Raw genomic sequence first — 13,448 nt, forward strand, 5'->3', positions numbered from 1 at the left:
AAAGTCTTCTAAACAAAGACGAAACGTGTCCCATAGTGGTTGGTGTGTGTTGCTATCTCTGCCTTTCCTTTTCCATTTGCAAAGAAAATCTCCAATCATTGAGCTCGTCACGAAAAGAAACAAACAAAAATTGTAAAATTTAATGATCTTCGCCCTAACAGGCAAAAAACTTTAAAATTAAAAACAAGTAAAAGCGTGCTAAGTTCGGCCGGGCTGAATCTTATATACCCTCCACCATGGATCGCATTTGTCGAGTTCTTTTCCCGGCTTCTCTTTTTAGGCAAAAAAATGATATAAGAAAAGATTTGCTCTGCTATTAGAGCGATATCAAGATATGGTCCAGTTTGGACCACAATTAAATTTATAGGTTGGAGACCTGTGTAAAATGTCAGCCAATTGGAATAAGAATTGCGCCCTTTGTGGCCTCAAGAAGTAATATAGAGAGATTGATTTATATGGGAACTGTATCGGGCTATAGACCGATTCAGACCATAATAAAAACGTATGTGAATGGTCATGAGAGAATCCGTCGTACAAAATTTCAGGCAAATCGGATAATAATTGCGACCTCTAGAGGCTCAAGAAGTCAAGGTCCCAGATCGGTTTATATGACAGCTATATGAGGTTATGAACCGACTTGTACCTTATTTGACATAGTTGTTGAAAGTAACAATACAAAACGTCTTGCAAAATTTCAGCCAAATCGGATAATAATTGCGCCCTCTAGAAGCTCAAGAAGTCAAGTCCCCAGATCTGTTTATATGACAGCTATATCAGATTATAAACTGATTTGAACCATACTTGACACAGTTGTTGCATATCATAACAAAACACGCCGTGCATTTCATCCCAATCGGATAAGAATTGCGCACTCTAGAGGCTCAAGAAGTCCAGACCCAAGATCGGTTTATATGGCAGCTATATCAAAACATGGACCGATATGGCCCATTTACAATACCAACCGACCTACACTAATAGGAAGTATTTGTGCAAAATTTCAAGCGGCTAGCTTTACTCCTTCGGAAGTTAGCGTGCTTTCGACAGACAGACGGACGGACGGACGGACATGGCTAGATCGACATTTCACGACGATCAAGAATATATATACTTTATGGGGTCTCAGACGAATATTTCGAGTAGTTACAAACAGAATGACGAAATTAGTATACCCCCCATCTTATGGTGGAGGGTATAAAAAAACTTCACTGACGGCCAAATCGACTAAGTATATGTAAGACTAGGGTAGGCAAATGTCCTCATATTGAGCCATCAGGGGTGCAGTGGCAGGACACTTAATACCGCCCAACGAACAAGGGGACGACGACGAGACAATCACTCACACTTTCAATATTGAGAAGACTAGGAAAAGCAAAGATTCTAATACTAAAACACCAGGCAGTGCAGAGACGAGAGACCCAACACAGGCTAACGAACAGTAGACAAAAAAAAACAGGAAATTTAGAAGTGTGCAATCTCTGTATAAAATTAAATTTTTTTTTATATTTTTTAAGTAAAGGGTGATTTTTAAGAGCTGTAAATGCTTCAATGTTGTCTTCCAATGCGTCAATTGAAGTGGGCTTGTCTGTATAGACATGAGCTTTAACATGACACCGAAAAAATAGTCTAAAGGTGTTAAATCGCACGATCTAGGCGGTGGCACCGCCTTGTTGAAACCACATGTCATGCAAGTAAAGCTCTTGCATTTTGGGCAAAAACGTTGGTCATCATCTCACGGTAGCGCTTACCATTCACAGTTGCGATTCGCATCATCTTTGAAGAAGTACGGTTAATGGTGCCATCAGCCCATCACCCTCTAAAACAAAATTATTGTGAAATATATAGCGTTCAAATAGCGTAATGCACAAAAATATCGGATGTTTATACATAGAATGAATATATTCCAAACGCAACAAATTGGAGGACATTATAGAATGTAAACGTGGTATTTATAAATACATATTATTAATATCTTATTTTAATAGTTTATTATTCATAAAAAGATTATATTGACTTGGGCGCTGATGATGCAAGACAATACATGTGGATCTAAATTTCGTGGTATTGCACGCAAAATGTTAAGATTGGAATCTATTACTATTCATTTTAAATATGTATATATAAATTATATTGTTTATAATACTCTTTGCAGACGGTGTCGTCGACAACGAAGAGAAGCTCAAAATATTGTAGAATCGAATTTTTTTGTTTTTTTAAGACCCCTGGGACCATTAAGAAAAAATATAAATATTTTTAAGCAATATATTTCATATTTTATTCGCAATATTTGATATTATTAAAACAGTAAAAACGTTATTTAAAAGATATCGCAAATTTCAAATAAATTGGTTAATGAGTTTCTAACCACTTTACTTAGATTTTGAGCTTGTCGTAAAGCCAAATTGCAGAGCTGTTAATCAATAATACAATTTCCTTTATAGTTCCGATTTCAGCAATTTTTTTAATTCAAAGTACAAATAGTTTTTCATTTGCTCAGTGTACCTGGCATCAATTATTTCTGCCTTTCGACTATCCGACAATACCACCACGTCGGAGTTGCAACGGTTGAGGAGGAAAGCAAAACAGACCGAAAGTGAGATACTAATAGGGTGCGATGTGAACTCTCACCACATTTCAGGGGGCAGTACCAACATTAATAAGCGGGGTCAAGCCCTGGAAGAATAACACTTAATATTGGTGACACACCTACCTTTGTTAATAGGATAAGGTAGGAGGTTTTAGATGTAAACAAGTAAAAAGGCGTTAAGATCGGCCGGGCCGCACTTTAGATACCCACCACCTCGGGTATATATGTAAACCACCTTTCATTAAAATTCGGTGTAAATTGCATACCTTATGTTCCATAGCAGTTATATCGAAATATGTTCTGATTTGGGCCAAATACTAATCGTTACAAGTCATTGTTCAGTTGTGTATAACAAAATATTGGTCTTTTTAGATGCTATAACTAAAAATAAACCGATGTGAACCATATGCGACACGGATGTTGAAAAGGCTAACACAACGAACTGTCCCAAATCTCGGCGAAATCGGACAATAAACGCGCTCTTATGGGCCCAAAACCTTAAATCGAGAGATCGATCTATATGGCAGCTATATTTAAATCTGCTCCGATCTTGGCCAAATTGAAGAAGGACATTGAAGAGCCTAACGCAACTCCCTGTCCCAAATTTCGGTAAAATCGGACAATAAATGCGCTTTTTATGGCCCCAAAACCTAAAACCGAGAGATCGGTCTATATGGCAGCTATATCCAAATCTGGACCGATCAGGACCAAATTGATGAAGGACGTCGAAGAGCCTAACGCAACTCACTGTCTCAAATTTCGGCAAAATTGGACAATAAATGCGCCTTTTATGCGCCCAAAACCTTAAATCGGGAGATCGGTCTATATGGCAGCTATATCCAAACTAACGAAGGATGTCGAGGGGTCTAACACAACTCACTGTCCCAAATTTCGAAAACCATGACGAATGACAAAATGAATATACCCCCATCCTTCGGTGGTGGGTACAAAAATGTTCAGAAAATCTAATCGATAAGGTTCAGGATTGGAGTGTCTCCATGGAGCACTGCTTCTCTGACCATCGCTTCATTAGGTTTAGAATAGCAAGGCCAGCGCCGAATCCGACAAATATCCATAATAAATTGAAAACCAACTGGCCAAAATTCGGAAGACTATTCAGAGGAAGACTTGGGTAACAATGGGAAAGAGGTCCCCAGACTTTACAACCGAGCAAGTCGTAAAAATGCGGAAGTATATTGGGATGTTATTACAAACGGCTCAAGGAATACAATAAGATAACCTGAGCGGTAAAACGTGCCTCCCGGGAGCATTTCTGCGACCAGGTCGTTAGAATGAATGACGCCACCAAGATGAAATTTCTCTCAAAAACCAATGTTCGAACTGAAGCTTTTGATAAAAACGCATTTTCCAAATGATACGACGGGACTCACGCAGACACCGGAATCTGAAAACACTTGAATCTGTTGCTGGCAACATTTTTGTTTGTTTTATTGGTTCCAATGGTTCGTTTTCCTTTATTTATTCCCGATAAAATATATTAAATAGAGAAAACAAAAAGTGCAGATAAAAAAAGTGCTTTGGTAAGGAAACAAAAACATTTGATTGCTCTTAAATTTCGCTCGCGAAACAATTAAAATTTCTGCAGCTATTTCGAAAGCAGAATAGAATACTAACCCTCAAATTTTGTATATTGTGCAAACCTAATATCGTTGAAAAGTCTCCTAACCTAAGATGAAACGCTCCCACAGTGGTTGGTGTGTGTTGCTATCTTTGGCTTTCCTTTTCCATTTGTATCTCCGATCATTGAGCTCGTCTCGAAAGAGAAACAAACAAAAATATTGTACAAAATCTTATACGTAAAGAATTATGAAACCAAACGAAAGGCACGTCGCATGTGGTGTAGATCACTGCCCAAACACAAAACAGTACCGGCAGCATCAACCGTAGGGCGATCGACTTGCGAAGAACTAGAGTTTGCAAAAGATGTTTGCAAACACTTGTTCTTCGCACGTCGATCGCCCACAGGTATGTACGACATGCTGATGCAAGCAGAATATATCTCCCTAGGCCAATGGGACACAGCTTGCAGTTCAACCAGTGATACATCATCAGTGCCTGGCGACTTAAAGGAGTCAAATCCTTTTAACACCCAAAGTATTTTTTAGAGGCTTTGACATCGTCCGCTGATGATATTTCTTGGTCGAAATAAAAATCGCGATACGGATAGCCATTTAAATGTTTCTAGCAACATCACACTTTTGCCGACTTTTGAATGTTTTTTGCTATTATTAAGCATTAAACAATGGTCTAAAGCCGGACAAAATCCTGCAATAGAATCTTAGTAAGATTTGAAGACCGAAAAAATAAAGCACAAACAGACATGTTTCAATTTCCTTAAAATTTTTTTATCAACATGTATACTTTATTTTGAAACATCTTGTAAAATTTGTTGGAGAATATTTCTTTAGTATAGCTTTTGGTGTCATAGCGGGACACATATGACTACGAGCTCACTTGTGCAAAATCGGTGCGGCAAGTGATAGCATGTGGGGAAAATGATGAGACGTTAGAGCATTTTTTATGTCATTGCCCAGCTCTTGCAGCTAACAGATACCGGTACTTAGGTGGGGACACGATACCAGACATGAACCAACATTGAGGAGTGGTATGGAAAACAAGGAATTTGTAAGTAGCACGGAATTCCTAACTTAAAATTGTCTTTTTCGAGATTACTTTTTAATTTTTAGAGCGCACAACAAGCCCAAGGCGTATTTATCAGGAGTGAATTTGATATGTCAACTCAATTTTAAATTCGCCGTATAAAAATATAAACTTCAATAAATAATTTATAATTGATGTTTGCTGCTGTTATGGTTTTTTAACTTAGGGCACATAATGGCGCGCGTCTAGGAACCTCATTCACCATAAGTTTCATTCAGGGAACTTAGGTCTACTGTGTCGCCCCCGAAATATTCAGAAATGGCTGAAGAACACTGATATAATTTACGTCAATTACAATGTCAGACATTAAAATGGAGACGATTAGGAGCCAACATGTATGACAAAACGGCCAGGAGGTCTGGAGAAGCTCCCTCCAATATGAAATTTAAAGCTATAGTAGTCAAAAATGGCGAAAGGACTTTTGCATGAAGATAATTTGGAGAGGAAAATAAAATTTGTGTAGCCATTATCCTGCATCTACTCTCCCAATTTCAAGGTATTCTCACAATAGGTGCTCAATCGTCTATGACTCCTCATCCCCACAAATCAAGCTTAGATCCGCCATCTGACCAGCGCAAGGTCAAAGTCCTGACAATGCAATGGCTTTTCAGGACATTCAATAGTGAGAGCGGCAGCAGCATCACATCTAGCAGAGGTCCCCTAAACATACCAAGTTACCTAGTATTTTGGCAGCATATTATATCCACTCTAAACGATAGCTCGCAACTCAGCTTCTCGTGACAGCAATAAACACCACACATATCGGACCACAATGTTGCAGCCAGTTTTGTGGGTAAAGCCTCTGGAGGTAATTGGTATTTTGAACATATTTAAATATGTGTTTCTTGACACCCAAAAATTAATAAACTTATTTCTTCTTATTCTGATTGGTCGAAACCAATTTGCCGAAAATTTTAAATGTCGGGGGGAATTGAATTTTCTTCGCCCTGTTTACAGATTTTGACATATCAAGTTCACAAAAAATATTTAATATAATAATTAAAAAAACTATTAAATACACCTTGGGGTGTAGTTTTTGTAACTTATAGCCTGTTTGTCGATGTCGAACGATTGCTTTTTGTTCGTCTGGCCTCCTTTTTCGATCTATATTCGTCGTATAGACGGTCTTTAGTATTAATTTTTGATGAGTTATTAGCGCTTTTGACTTTGATGAATCTGTTTATTCTTCGAAATTCTTCCCTTTTTGCTCGAATTGCAGTTTAAACAAACCTTTGAGTGATGCGAAAAATTCGTTTCGAGATAGACAAACAGGCTATTAAATTGATCTTTTGGGTTGTTCTTAAGATTCTTAAGGTTCAGTAAACCCAAATAATGGATCATCAACTGCATAAAGAAGTAATGGAAAATGATATAAATCATTTGCGGATCATTACATGGCAGTGTAGGGGAAACGAACCTACATTCAGACAAAAGTGGTTCTTAGAATTAATAAGAAAAACTTATTACAAATAAGTGAGTCAATTTTAATATAATTTTGTTGAATTTAGCATAAAACAAGGAAAATTTTCAAATTCTAAATAATTGCACACATCTTTAGCAATAAATAAAATATTCCTTTGTTAGACAACCCATGCATTAACTCATGACAAAAGTTTCGTTGTTTCTCAATAAATTAAGTCGTGTATAAAGAAGCGAACTCTGCCAAAAAAAATAATTTGGGAATCACTGAAAATAAATAATGTAAGTGCAACAGTTTCGCATGGTGGTGGTTCAAAAATAGTGTGGGGTTGTATGTCGGTATACAAAAAAAAATTTTGAAAATCGAACTACAAATAAGTATTTGGAGGACAGAAAAATATTTCGAAATACCGAGGTGATCAACTTTAGAGGCCTGCTAAGAGGCGGACCACCTAGGGCCTTGAAATATTGCACGCGATCTCGATAACACATCAGCTATAACCAATATGAACATACATCTAAGCCAGTAATCGGCTTGTTGTGCGCTCTAAATACTAAAAAATAACCTCGAAAAAGAAAATCTAAGTCAGGAATTCCATGCTACTTACAAAATCCTTAATTGTTTTGCATATAACACCCCTAGTGTTGGTTTATGTCTGGTATTGTGTCCCCACCTAAGTACCGATATCTGTTAGCCGCGAAAGCCAGGCAATGACATAGGATATTCTCCAACGTATCATTTTCCCCGCATGCCCTACTTATATTCCGTTAAATAATTAAAATTTGTATACAAGTGGGAGAGAGAGAGAGGAGAGAGAGGAAGTGAAACAATATGCTAAAAAAATCAAATTAAGTTGAAGAGGGTGCAGATATTAATATGCCCATGCCGCTGTGGACATATACCTAAGCCAATAATCGGCTTGTTGTGCGTTCTAAATACAAAAATAGTAACCTCGAAAATCCAGTTAAGTTTACTTTAGGTGAAAAGAGGGTGCAGATATTAATCCGTCCATGCCGCTATGGACATACACCTAAGCCAGTAAACGGCTTGTACGCTCTAAATACAAAAATAGCAACCTCGAAAAAGAAAATCTAAGTTAGGAATTCCGTGCTACTTACAAAATTCTTAATTGTTTTCCAAACCACTGCCCGAAATTGGTTCATGTCTGGTATAGTGTCCCCTTCTAAGTGCCAGTATCTATAAGACGCGAAAGCCGGGCAATGAAAAAGGAAATGCTCCAACGTCTCATCATCCTCCACGCATGCCCTACACATGATTTCCCTTGCCGCACCGATTTTACATAAGTGAGCTCGTAGTGCTATGTAACCCGTCGTAATACCAATAGCTATACTGACCTCCTTCTTACTTCCTTTCAGTAATTGCCTCGTCTTCTCACGATCTGGATCCCCCCATAGGATTTTCGCCGTCCTACCGACCGTTTCGCCGTTCCACAGGGTTGCATGTGCATTCGTCGCCCACGCCCCTAACCACGCCGGAAGGCTTCGGGTTAACCAATTTTATTGACGGTAGTCCTCTAGCCTTCACCGCCAAATCGTCTGCCTTCCATTCCCCCTTATTCCGCTGTGGTCCGGCACCCAAACAATGCAGATTTTGCCATCCTCAGAGAAGGCGTAAATCTCCTTCTTACACTTCAAGACTGTTCGTGACTTTACCCTTATGACAATTTTATTTTCCGTAAAGATGGTTACACTCGACGTCTTCGAGTTAGCAACACACCAACTCATGCATTCCGTGATCGCCCGGATCTACACCTGCAGGACCGAATTATGGTCGGGCAATCTAAAACAGATCTCAGTCTCTGGGTTCTCAATGTAGACCCCTAGACCCACTAGTTGTTGATCCATCCCTCTAGTTTTGATCCATCCTTGTAACGTTATCTGCCATCTTCCAGATGGCAATACTAGGGTTCCGTCAATACGAGACTGTGTTGCTGGCACCAGAACCTCCCACTCGACCTCAGGGTTCATCTCTGTTATCCGATCGGAAACCTCTTCCCTTCCTTCCAGGTTTCCTATCGTCGCCTCGATTATACCGCGATGGTATGAGCAGCTCGCATCCTCAATCCATTCTCCTATCGCCTTAAGTCTTAAGGACTACCCTAGGATTCAGGTCCCATTTAGAACCTACGGCCCGTCTACATAGTTGCCAACATCTGTGAGCCTTCTCAGTACTCTCCTGAATGTGACACCTCCAATTCAGTTTCCTGTCCAAGATCACTCCTAAGTATTTGACCTCGTCAGATATCGAAATCGTCTTATTGAGGAAACGTGGTGCGTTAAATTGGTCGACCTTCGTCTTCCTCGTAAACAGGCATATTTCAGTCTTCTCTGCGTTAACATTGAGACCTCTGGGTCTAGCCCAGTCACATAGTAGTGATGGTCAGAGAAAGAGTGTTCCATGGTGACCCTCCAATCCTGAACCTTATCAATTAGATTTTCCGAACATATCGTCACATCTAATATCTCCTCCCTAATCCTATCAACAAAGGTAGCGGTATTACCAATATTAATTATTATTGGATCGTTAGCATTCAAGAACTCTGCCAGGGCTGGTCCGCTTATTAGTGTTGGTGAGAGTTCGCATCGCACCCTATTAGTACCTCGTTTCCCGTCTGTCACCAGCCGTTGCAGCTCCGACGTGGGTGGCGGTGTCGAAGAGTCGAAAAGCAAATAAAATAATGCCAGGTATGATCCACCGTCTCCCTGTCTCACCACTATTGCATCCGACGTTGACAACTCTCGGGAAAATATATAATTCAAATTTTTATGAGAAATAACGCAGGTCCTCGACCGAGTACTAGCGTGAGCATAGAATAATTGGTAATTGATATGGTCCAGTCCAGAAACTTTGTTCCGGGTCGTCCATGGCTTCTGAATTAAGGAAATATGAATCTTGCACATGCTGACTTTCTCCATCAGATTGGATTACCTCAATCATTGGTCCTACAGTAGATGGGTATCTTGGGAGTAGGTGATGATCATATTGTCTGTTCCCTGTTCTTTAGACTGCATTGACTTTCCTGTCACTGCACTGCCTGATGTCATCGTGTTAGGTTCTTTGCCTATCCATCCATTGAGTTTCCATTCCCTGTACTGCCTGATTTTTCAATAAAAGGATCTTTGCCTATCTTCGTCTTCCGAATCTTAAGTAAATGGGCTCATTGGGAGTGGCTGATAGCACCATCGTCGGCTCCCTGTTCGTTAGGCTACATATACACTCTTGTCGCTGCGCTGCCTAATGTTTCAATATTAGAATCTTTATCTATCCTAGTATTCCGAATATTAAAGTCGGTGATAGGTCCGTCGTCGGGTTTGTTAGGCTGTATTGGGTCTCTCGCCACTACGCTCCCTAATATTTTAGTATTAGGATCATTGCTTATCCTAGTCTTGAGAGAGGCGGTGATTGACTCGTAGTCAGCCCCCTGTTCGTTGGGCGGTATTGAGTCATCTGCTACTGCAAGGTCTCAATATGAGGATTTCTGCCTATTCTAGACTTCCCAATAGTGAAAAAGACAGCCTTGCTCCCGTAGTGTGCCACGCTTTTAGTCTTAGCCATACTCGTCACGGAGACTTGATCAATGCCAACCACAAGGAGAGTTCCTACCTCCTTCTCCTACTTATGGAAACGCACGTAAGTATTTTCAGTGCAAGTACAAGTGAATATTTCAAACAATTTGAATCACTTTTTCAATTGTAGTTAATAAGAGTAAACGGGATATATGCAATACTTTGAGTTTAATTCCGTTAGTGATAACTTTTCATATTCAAATAATGTTTTATTTATTATCTAAGAATAAAACTAAAAGAAAATGGATATAATGATTATCACTATTTCTCAGTTCATTGACATGGTCCGGTAAGCAATAAAACGTACAATATTTGCACCAATTTTATTTGTTGTTTCGTTTGTGTCTCTTTTGAGACCAGCCCAACGATTGGAGATTTTTGCAATGGAAAAGGAAAGCCGGAGAATCTGCCAACCACTACAGCACGCGTTTCATCATTTGGTTAAAATAACTCACCGGCCATATTAGGTGTGGAGGTTTCAAGGGCCATACATTGCTAGGTCGTACTTATATCGAATATACCGCGAAAACGTGTCTACGATGTACGCACGACACTAGTACAAGTCTGACATCTTTCATGTGTACATAGTACAAGTCTGACTTCTTTCATTTAACTGCGTTTTCAGTCATTTGTAATATAGAACTTGGAAATGATTTTTTATGCACCAATGGATTTTATACATGTAATAAAAATCGAAAATACAGCTACATATTTTCTTGATAAGTATGTATCATACTGATAATAAATTATAACAATAAAATTCTGCATCTTCAAAATAGTGTGGACCTGGAAAATCTTAACCAATCTATGGAACTTCTAAATATGGCGGTAAGGGTTATAATCCTTGACGACTTATCTACAGCGGTGGTTATCCGCTACTTAATGGTGTCGCTATGCGGCCCGCCGTTCGGACTCGCGATAAAAAAGGAGGCCCCTTATCATTAAGGTCAAACATTAATCGGACTGCACTCACCTATATAGGAAAGAATTATGCCCTGTTGTTTAATGGAATATTCCTGGGAAATTTAGTAGTATATTTGAATGCCAATACACAAATAAAGTTATAGCTGAAAATGATAATTTTTTTTAAAGCTAGGTTAGGTTAGGTTAGAAAGACGATGCAGATATAAATCCGCCCCATGACACTATGGACATACACCTAAGCTAGTAATCGGCAATATCAGACATGAACCACTCCCCTAAGTTGGTTCATGTCTGATATTGTGTCTCCACCTAAGTACCGGTATCTGTTGGACGCGAAAGCCGGGCAATGACAAAAGAAATGCTCCAACGTCTCATCATCTTCCCCGCATGCCCTACACATGCTATCACTTGCCGCACCGATTTTACATAAGTGAGTTCGTAGTCCTATGTGTCCCGTTATGATACCAATAGCCATACTGACCTCCTTCTTGCTTCCTTTCAGTAATAGCCTCGACTTCTCACGATCTGGATCCCCCATATGATTTTCGCTGTCCTACCGACCGTTTCGCTGTTCCACAATGTTGCATGCGCATTCGTCCCCCACTCCCTTAACTCGGACTGTGTCGACCCGAAAGGCTTCGGGATAACCAAGTTTATTGACGGTAGTCCTCTGGCCTTCACCGCCAAATCGTCTGCCCTTTCATTTCCCCTTACTCCGATATGGCCGGGCACCTAAACGATTCGGGGTTTTCTACCCTCAGAGAAGGCGTTAATCTCCTTCTTACACTGCAAGACAGTTCGTGACCTTACCGTCCTGGTTGTTATTGCCCTTATGGTAATTTAACTGTCAGTAAAGATGTTCAGACTCGACGTCCTCGCGTTAGCACCACACCACTTGACGCATTCCGTGATCGCCCGGATCTCCGCCTGCAGGACCGTACTATGCTCAGGCAGTCTAAAACAGATGTCAGTGCCTGGGTTTTCAATGTAAACCCCCAGTCCCACTCTGTCCTCTAGCTTTGATCCATCCGTGAACTTCCAGATGGCAATACTAGGGTTCTGTCAATCCAAGACTGTGCCGGTGGCAGCAGTGCGTCGCACTCGAGATGAACCTTGAAGTCGAGCCTAAGCTAAGATGCTTAGATTTATTTACAGTGAAAATTTAACCAAGGTCACCGTAAGCTTCATTAACTGCCATAGAGATATGGTGACGAAAGTTTAAACAGGGATCCATAAGTAGCCCAAGACCTTGAAATGAATCGAGTGATTCAAGCTCATCGGACGCGATAAAATAATTTGTATTGAAAGGTTTTCGTCTCGAAAAACGAATTATTTTGCATATGGAAATATTCAGTCGCATAATGTTAATATTGCGTTATTCATAAAAGAGATCAAGGTCGGACTGAAGTTAATACTGATCATCTGGGTCATTAAAAGACCTACAGATTTTCACATCATCGGCAAACATCAAAACATTACAATGCTTTATTATTGTAGGTAAGCCATTAATAAAAAGACAAAACAAGATCGAGCTTATACGGCTACCTTGCGGAATACCGGACTGTTTCAAAACGCTAGCCGGGACGCCATTCGGACCTGCAAGAAGATTTTATTGACCTAAAGTTTTGTTCTATAGTGTCTTCATCTATCAATGGAATATCCATATTTATAGAATTTCTAGTTATATACAGATATTCATAGTAGCGTGTGTAATGTTTATCAGAATAAGTAGTCGCTAAAAATCAGCGAAAATGTTTGAGATATCCAAATCCGTGTCCGCTGACATTGAATCATATTTAAAAAAGTCGGGTAAACCACTAAAGCGGCCTTTAGAATTAACAAATTTGTTTAAGTCCGTTTTCATTTCCGTAGGCCACCGTAGAGGTTAGCATGTCCGCCTATGACGCTGAACGCCTGGGTTCGAATCCTGGCGAGACCATCAGAAAAAATTTCCAGCTGTGGTTTTCCCCTCCTAATGCTGGCAACATTTGTGAGGTACTATGCCATGTTAAACTTCTCTCCAAAAAGGTGTCGCACTGCGGCACGCCGTTCGAACTCGGCTATAAAAAGGAGGCCCCTTATCATTGAGCTTAAACTTGAATCGGACTGTACTCATTGATATGTAAGAAGTTTGCCCCTGTTCTTTAGTGGAATGTTCATGGGCAAAATTTGCAATTTTGCATTTACGATGAGCTAACTTGTTCTCCATATTTTACTTTGATCTTGCTAATAAATAGTTTGAGAAATCTAG

The 13,448-nt window shown here is 39.8% G+C and overlaps 1 protein-coding gene and 1 long non-coding RNA gene across 2 annotated transcripts in view; one reads left to right on the plus strand and one right to left on the minus strand.

The window, feature by feature from the left end:
* The window catches only part of LOC106095804 (uncharacterized), a 67,129-nt gene that overhangs the window by 24,349 nt on the left and 29,332 nt on the right, over window positions 1–13,448 (minus strand). The window lies entirely within an intron of this gene.
* On the plus strand, window positions 4,976–5,401 carry LOC131994960 (uncharacterized). Its single transcript, XR_009397006.1, has 2 exons — window positions 4,976–5,230; window positions 5,293–5,401. It is a non-coding gene; the product is annotated as an uncharacterized LOC131994960 (long non-coding RNA).

This window comes from Stomoxys calcitrans, chromosome 2, assembly GCF_963082655.1.
Source record: "Stomoxys calcitrans chromosome 2, idStoCalc2.1, whole genome shotgun sequence".
In the NCBI taxonomy this organism is placed as follows: Eukaryota; Metazoa; Arthropoda; class Insecta; order Diptera; family Muscidae; genus Stomoxys; species Stomoxys calcitrans.